Source organism: Dendrobates tinctorius, unplaced genomic scaffold, assembly GCF_039654945.1.
Source record: "Dendrobates tinctorius isolate UK_male_01 unplaced genomic scaffold, ASM3965494v1 ptg000315l, whole genome shotgun sequence".
NCBI lineage: Eukaryota > Metazoa > Chordata > Amphibia > Anura > Dendrobatidae > Dendrobates > Dendrobates tinctorius.
In genome coordinates, this window is record NW_027361982.1 from 5,941,941 (window position 1) to 5,951,012 (window position 9,072).

Genomic DNA, 9,072 nt, shown 5'->3' on the forward strand with positions numbered 1-9,072 from the left:
ACTCATTTGCGAGAAAAACACGAGTACAATCTGATAAAAAAACGGATTGCCCTCTGACCAATGTTAATCTGTGAGTCTGGGAGGGCAGGTGGTCTTCTCATCCATCCTCCCAGTGGATGGACATGGACCAAGGAGATTAAACAGGATTCTACATGTGAACCACTGGCTACACCGATGGTGCAGTCGGCAACATTTTGGTTTTTTTGACCATGGAGTGAATTACCTTGTATGATGAACTCTTTCCTAGAGATGAGTTGCATCTCACGAAAACAGAAAAACACATATCTGGTAGATTATTATTGTTATTTATGTATATAGCACTGTTATGAATGAGTCACCGAGGAGGAAAAACAAACAGCAAGCTAAGCCCAGAAAACCGGAGAGGTTGGTAACGAGCGGATTGCAGACCCCTGATCCTATCCACAACAACTAGCAGTAGCCGTGGAGCGTGCCTACGGTGGTCCTAGACGCCTCGTCACGGCCGGAGAACTAAATAAGCCTAAAGAAAGAAAGGGAAAATCTAAAAAAACTGCCCCAGAGCAGACCCCAAAGCAATAGACAGCCCCCAACATGTATTGTCGGTGAAACAAGATGAAAACACAGACACAGGTAGAAAGATAGGCTGAGCAAACGATGGGGCCCTCGCTAACTAGAAAGGACAGGAAAGAAAAGCTGCTGTCTGCAATCACGCAAAAAACCCTTCCAAAAAGAATGTCCAACACGTCTGATAGAAATAGGCCCTGAAGTCACTAGACTTCAAATCACTTTATCAGCACACAGGTATATTCTGAAGACAGAGCAAAAGAGATCAACTGATCAGAGACAAAATGGGGATTCAGCCCAGTCCCAGCCAGGGCTGGCTGAACACAAAAAAAAAAGTAAACCAGACAAAAACTCATATGAACAATAGCAGAGAAAACTTAGCTTTAGGAAGACAGGAACCAAACTGGAATCCAGGAGCCACAGTCAGGAAAAATCACCAGCCAGAAACTAGGGAGTCGGCTGCCTTAAATCCAATCAGAAACTTCTGATGTCCAATCGCAGTCCTCTTCCTCAGGTGGCCGGTCTCTGCCATTTAGATCAGCTTCATTACCTCCCTTCACCAACAGAGGGAGTCCAGATAGAGAACTCACTACTCCTCTGTCAGCACAGCCAGCTCCATAACCCTCACCAGAAGCCAGAGGCAACCCCGAAAATGAGCTCACAACATAGCGCCATTGATTCCATGGTGCTACACATGAGAAGGGGTTACATACAAATTACAGATATCACTTACAGTAAACAAACTAACAATGACAGACTGAAACAGAGGGGAGAGAGGACCCTGCCCTTTCGGGCTTACATTCTACAGGATGGTGGGGAAGGAGATAGTAGGTTGGGGGGTTGCAGCAGCTCCAGTGTTGGTTGAGGCGATATCTCCGGTAGTGGTGAGGAGGTAGCAGGGCCAATGCAGGCTGTAAGCTGTCTTGAAGAGGTGGGTTTTCAGGTTCCGTCTGAAGGATCCGAATGTGGTTGATAGTCGGACATGTTGGGGCAAAGAATTCCAGAGGATGGGGGATATTCGGGAGAAGTCTTGGAGGCGGTTGGGTGAGGAGCGAATAAGTGTGGAGGAGAGAAGGAGGTCTAGGGAGGACCGGAGATTATGTGAAGGAAGGTATCGGGAGATTAGTTCAGAGACATATGAAGGAGACAGGTTATAGATGGCCTTGTAGCTCAGTATTAGTAATTTGAACTGGATACGTTGAGGGAATGGGAGCCAGTGAAGAGATTTGCAGAGGGGAGAAGTGGAGGAGTAGCGAGGAGAGAGATGAATTAGTCGGGCAGCAGAGTTAAGGATGGACTGGAGAGGTGTGAGAGTGTTAGCAGGGAGGCCACAGAAAAGGATGTTGCAGTTGTCGAGGCGGGAGATGATGAGGGCATGCACAAGCATTTTAGTAGATTGAGGGTTGAGGAAAGGACGGATTATGGAAATATTTTTGAGCTGGAGGGCGACAGGAGGTAGAAAGAGCTTGGATGTGCGGTTTGAAGGACAGGGCAGAGTCAAAGGTTACTCCGAGGCAGCGGCCTTCCGGTACGGAGGAAAGCGTGATGTCGTTAATTGTGATAGGTCAGGTAAGGAAGATCTGTGAGATGGAGGAAAGATGATGAGTTCAGATTTGTCCACATTTAGCTTGAGGAAGCGAGAGAAGGAGGAGGATATGACTGATAGACACTCCGGGATTCTGGACAGCAGAGAGGTGATGTCTGGGCCAGAGAGGTAGATCTGAGTGTCATCAGCATAAAGGTGGTACTGAAATCCGTGGGACTTTGAGTTTCCCCAGGCCAAGTGTATAGATTGAGAAGAGTAGGGGTCCTAGAAAAGAGCCTTGGGGGACTCCAACAGAGAGAGGGTGGGATGAGAAGGTAGTGTGGGTGTGGAAGACGCTGAATGTGCGGTTGGAAAGGTATGAGGAGATCCAGGATAGGGCAAGGTCTTTGATGCCAAAGGAGGAGAGGATCTGTAGTAGGAGGCAGTGGTCAACTGTGTCGTAAGCAGAGGACTGGTCTAGAAACAGGAGTATAGAGTATTGTCCATTTGCTTTGGCTGTAAGTAGGTCGTTAGTAATTTTGGTCAGGGCTATCTCAGTGGAGTGATGGGGGCGGAAACCAGAATGTAGATTGTCAAAGAGCAAGTTAGATGAGAGGTGGGAGGAAAGTTCATCGTGGACATGCAGCTCCAGGAGTTTGGAAGCGAATGGGAGCAGTGATATTGGGCGATAGCTGGACATAGCGGTTGGGACGAGGGTTGGCTTTTTAAGGATAGGTGTGATTGTGGCATGTTTGAAAGCAGAAGGGAAGGTACAGGAAGTTAGTGATAGGTTGAAGAGGTGGGTTAGGGATGGGATAAGAGAGGTGGTGAGGTTGGGGAGGAGGTGGGATGGGATGGGGTCGAGTGCACAGGTTGTGAGGTGCAATTTGGAGAGGAGACAGTTATGCTCCCCTTCAGTGATGTTGGAGAGGGTGATTATGGGGTTTGGGCATTGGTCTGGTATACAAAGGGGTTGTGGTAGTTGATCAATGAAGACTTGCCTTGTTTGGTCGATCTTATTTTTGAAGTGTGTGGCAAAGTCCTCAGCAGAGGTGAGGGAGGTAAGAGGGGACAGTGGTGGGCGGAGGAGGGAGTTAAAAGTTTTGAATAACTGTTTGGGGGGGATGGCTTTGATTGTATTACTACAAGATATGTGAATTGTTACATGTATATTGATATCCACTCTTTATTGTTTAAAATCTTTTGAAACCTAAATAAAAATAACTGGTTTAAAAAAAAAAAAGAATAACTGTTTGGGGTTGTAGGATAGGGAAGATACGAGGGTTGAGAAGTAGGCCTGTTTACCAGACGTGAGGGCAGATTTGAAAGCGAGTGTTACCTGTTTAAATGCAGTGAAGTCATCTTGAGAATTTGTTTTCTTCCAACGCTGCTCTGCAATCCCAGGGCTTTTTAGTGGGGTTATTGTGCCAGGGTTGTCTGTTGGTACGTCGCATTCTGCCATGAACAAGAGGGGCGACCATGTCAATAGCTGATGCGAGAGTGGCATTGTAGAAAGCAGTAGGTGTGCAAGGTTTCTGCGGGGGTGCGCATGTAGCTGGACATGGGTGAGAGGAGGATAGGGATGAGAAAGTGGTTAGATGGTTGGTCGGATAGAGGGAGAGGGGAGGCGGGTGAAGACCAGGTCTAATGTAAGTCCAGTGTGTTGAAGTCACCCATGATGATAGTGGGGATCTCAGTTAAAAGAAAGTGAAGAAGCCAAGTAGAGAATTGGTCAATAAAGGCAGTGGTCGGGCCTGGAGGTCCATATATGATGGCCACTTGGAGGTTGGAGGGAGAGTAGATGCGGACAGAGTGGACTTCAAGAGGGGAGGATTAGGGAGGGAAGAGATGGGATTGGGTTGAACGTGCAGTTGAAAGAAAGGAGAAGACCCACTCCTCCACCGTGTCTGTTGCCAGGGCGAGCAGTGTGGGTGAAGTGGAGGCCGCCTTAACACAGCGCAGCAGGGGATGTGGTGTCAAAGGGTTAACCAGGTTTCTGTGAGGCCGAGGTAGGCATGATTGCGAGAGAGAAAGAGGTTATGAATCACATGAAGCTTATTGCAGATGGAGCGGGCATTCCAAAGTGCTCCAGAGAGAGGGAGCAGTGGAGTGGATGTCAATGGCACGGGTTTTACTTGGAAAGATTGCAGTAGGGAGCGGTAGGAAGGGGTAGTAATGGGGGTATGAGGTGTGGGGTCCAGGATTGGGAGATATGTCGCCAGCAGTGAGAAGCAGAGAAAGGGAGAGCGGATGGGAGGAGAGTGGGTGGCTTGTTTTATGTTTCATTAGGACAGATTTGAGGTTGAGGAGCAGGTCAGGTGGGGAGGGAAGGGGAGATGATTATTTGGTTAGAAGGTGCTGGGGTTTGGGGATAGCGAAGGAGAGTGAGGATTAATGGAGCAAACACTGTAAGGGCATATGTAAACATGGTGAAGGAGTAAGAGGGTTAATAGAAAAGCTAGATCCAAGTAATAAGAAGTGATTACTCAGCAGACATACCCAAAAGAGACAGGTACATAGTGTGGGGTCCTGATTCCTGCCGTGACTAACAGCCGTTGATATAACTGCAGCTTCAAGATACTTTTGCTGCAGTGATACTTTGATGCCCAAGATGCCTTGTTACACTCAACAGGAGAGCTTTAAACAAGAGCAATGTGGGATGGGAAATATACGGGAAGGAAGAAATATTCAGCTAATGAATTCTTTTGAGAACCTGATATTGAAGTGGAAATAAAGAACAAAAACAACAAACTTTGAATGAAAATAGAGGAGTAAGGAAAATTGACTACAAAATAAAATGTCTATACAAATGTACAGAGCATGGGAAACAAACAAGGAGATATGATGTCATAGGCATCACTGAAACTTGGTGGGATGATACACATGATTGGAATATAAACCTTGAAGGCTACAACTTATTTATTAGAAACAGGATTAACAAGGAATGATGTGTTGCATTGTATGTTAGGAAAACGTATAACTCCACAGAGATTCAAGCTTCAGAGACTGGTAGCTCTGTAGAAACTATTTGGGTAAGAATTCAAGGAGAGAAGAACAGAAAGGACACTATTGTAGGTGTTTACTATAGGCCACATGAACACACTGAAGATGTGAATTAACTCTTTTTACATGCAATGCCTCTGTTCTCAAAAAGTACAACATAGAGACTTCACTGCTTTCAAACAAGCTACACTTGCCTTTAAATCAGCCCTCACCTCTGCTAAACAGACCTATTTCACAAACCTTGTATCTTTATTATCCCAAAACAACTGTTCAGCACATTTAACTCTCCTCCGCCCACCACTGCCACCTCCAACTCCCCTCATCTCTGTTGAGGACTTTGCCACCTACTTCAAAAACAAGATCGACCAAACAAGGCAAACCTTTACAGTTCCACCATCCCAACCACTCCACATACCAGACCTCTGCCCCTCCCTAATAACTTCCCTCTCCAACATCACTGAAGGAGAGCTTACTCATCTCCTTTCCAAATCACACCTCACCACCTGTGCACTTGACCCCATCCTTTCCCACCTGCTCCCCAACCTCACTAACATGATCATTCCAGCCCTAACCCATCTCTTCAGCTTATTCCTAACTTCTGGTACCTTCCCCTCTGCCTTCAAACATGCCACCATAACATCCATCCTCAAAAAATCAAACCTTGACCTAACTGCTATGCCCAGCTATCGCCCCATATCACTGCTCCCGTTTGCTTCCAAACTCCTTGAACAGCATGTCCATGCTCAACTTTCCTTCCACCTCTCATCTAACTCCCTCCTTGACATCCTGCAATCTGGCTTCCGCCCCCACCACTCCACTGAAACTGCCCTGACCAAAATTACTAATGACTTACTCACAGCCAAAGCTAACAGACAGTTCTCCATCCTCCTCCTTCTTGACTTGTCCTCTGCCTTTGATACAGTTGACCACTGCCTACTGCTACAGATTCTTTCTTCCCTTGGCATCAAAGACCTTGCCCTGTCCTAGATTTCCTCATACGTTTCTGACCGCACATTTAGCGTTTCCCACTCCCACACTACCTCCTCATCCCACCCCCTCTCTGTTGGAGTCCCCCAAGGCTCTGTCCTGGGACCCCTACTTTTTTCCATCTATACTCTTGGCCTAGGACAACTCATAAAGTCCCATGGATTCCAGTACCACCTGTATGCCGATGACACTCGGATCTACCTCTATGGCCCAGATGTCACCTCTCTGCTGTCCAGAATCCCGGAGTGTCTATCAGCAATATCCTCCTTTTTCACCTCTCGCTTCCTAAAACTCAATGTAGACAAACCTGAACTCATTATCTTTCCTCCATCTCACATATCTTCCCTACCCGATCTATCTATTATGGTAAACGGCATCATGCTCTCTTCCGCACCTGAAATCCGCTGCCTCGGAGTAACTCTCGACTCTGCCCTGTCCTTCAAACCACACGTCCAAACTATTGCCACCTCCTGTCGCCTCCAACTCAAAAATATTTCCAGAATCCGTCCCTTCCTCAGCCCTCAGTCTACTAAAACTCTTGTACATGCCCTCATCATCTCCCGTCTTGACTACTGCAACACTCTCCTCCGTGGCCTCCCTGCTAACTCTCTTGCACCACTCCAGTCTGTCAATTCTGCTGCCCGACTAATCCACCTCTCTCCTCGCTACTCCGCTGTCTCTCCCCTCTGCAAATCCCTCCATTGGCTCCCAATTCCCCAACGAATCCAGTTCAAACTACTAACACTGACCTACAAAGTCATCCACAACCTTTCCCCTCCCTATATCTCTGAACTAATCTCCCAATATCTTCCCTCACATAAGCTTCGATCCTCCCAAGACCTCCTACTCTCCTCCACACTTATTCGTTCCTCACACAACCGCCTCCAAGATTTCTCCCGAATATCCCCTATCCTCTGGAATTCCATGCCTCAACACGTCCGATTATCCACCACCCTTGGATCCTTCAAATGGAACTTGAAAACCCATCTTTTCAGGAAAGCTTACAGCCTGCAATAACCATTCTGCCGCCTCACCACCGCCTGAGCTGCCGCCTCATCACCATCAGAGCTGCTGCACCACCGACCTTCTGTCTTTTCCCCCACTATCCCGTAGAATGTAGGTCTGCAAGGACAGGGTCCTCTCCCCTCTGCACCAGTCTGTCATTGTAAATTTGTTCACTGTTAACAATATCTATAACTTTGTATGTAACCCCCCCTCTCATGTACAGCACCATGGAATTAATGGCGCTATATAAATAATAATAATAATAATAATAGTGATCATAGGAGATTTTAACGATCCAGATATTTGTTGGGAATCTTTCTCAGACAAAAGTACTGGGTCCAGTAAATTCTTATCTTCTCTTGCTGACAAGTTTATATTTCAAAAGGTAAAAGAGAGAACAAGAGGATCTGCAATCTTGGACCTAATTCTTACCAACAGGGAGGAAAGGGTTGAGGACGTAAAGGTGGCTTGGAATTTAGGTGGAAGCATGGGTTTGTAGCAAACAAGTCATGCCAGATTACTCTAATTTCCTTCTATGATGGAATCACTGGGTGGATCAGGGAAATGTGGTAGATATAGAACCCAGCACCCACTATGGGGAGGGGGGACCATTTGTATCTGTAGTCTTCTATATAACCAAAAGGGAGAAATTTAATACAGAGGCAAACACAGAAGCATAGGACCCCAAAGGCCGACGTCTCAACCAGCAACGTTAAAAACCTCACTTCTCTATAGGTTGGATTTTACCATTATGTATTAAGTCGGAAATCTACATCTACCCATATAGACATTTTAGACATTTGTCCAACTTTAGAAAGGAGTATATTCTTTCTGCAGCCACTATTAACGGCTTGTGGATTAACAGTATACGTCTGTATGCAGGGAGCTCCCCATCGTGGTGGCCGCAGGATGTAGACGTTATCATTCAAACCCAGCAGCCAGGGTCATCCATCTGGCTAATCGGTAGTCGGACACGTCCGCTCTTCGCCAGTCATTACATTGGCTGCCCATTCATTATAGGATCCAATTCAAAGTACTTGTTCTCACCCACAAAGCTCTCCACAGTCCTGCACCCCCCTATATCTCCTCCCTCATTTCAATCTATCAGCCTAGCCGACCGCTGCGCTCTGCAAACGACCTTCGAATAACCTCTACACTAATCCGCACCTCCCACTCCCGAATCCAACACTTCTCCCGTGCTGCTCCTATCCTCTGGAATCCTTTACCGCAAGAAATTAGGACTATCCACAATTTACACAGCTTTAGGCGCTCCCTCAAAACGCATTTGTTCAGAGCGGCCTATCACATTCACTAATCAGTCATTTTATGTATGTGTGTAGCCCATTCACTATCTCCATCCATCCTTCACTCCCTCAAGATGGCTGGACCTTCATTGTAAATACACCATTGTAAATACACCCCTGTACTCTGTATCTCCCTCACCTCATTGTGGACTGTAAGCTCCCATGAGCAGGGTCGTCTTATTTTGTTTTAATTATTGTATTGTTAGCGTTGTTACTTATGACTTGTGTTGTGAAACTGTTAAACTGTAAAGCGCTGCGGAATATGCTGGCGCTATATATTATTATTATTATTCATTTACATCCTCTTCCTGTCATACAGACCTGCTGACACCAATCACTTGTCGCAGCGCTGACACATTAGGTCAGTGATTGGCTGCAGTGGTCATGTCCACACTGAAAAAGGAGGCTCTCCTAGCAGCCAAGAAGGTGGTCAGAGCGAGATGTGGCAGAGGACACTGCCACTTATTAGTCCACAGCGCCACACTATAGTAGGGGGATATATAAGTATAAAGTGTTAAAATACAACACATTCCGCCATCTGAGTAACAAAGCGCGACACATTGTTAATGGTGTTATCAAGGGTTAGCACTGGATTAATTTCAACATGTCAGGAGAAGTGAACAGAAAATAAAATACTATTCCTCTCAGTTTTCGCTTTTTTATATGTAGAGGAGGGATTTCACTATTGGCTGAGCCTTCTCACTG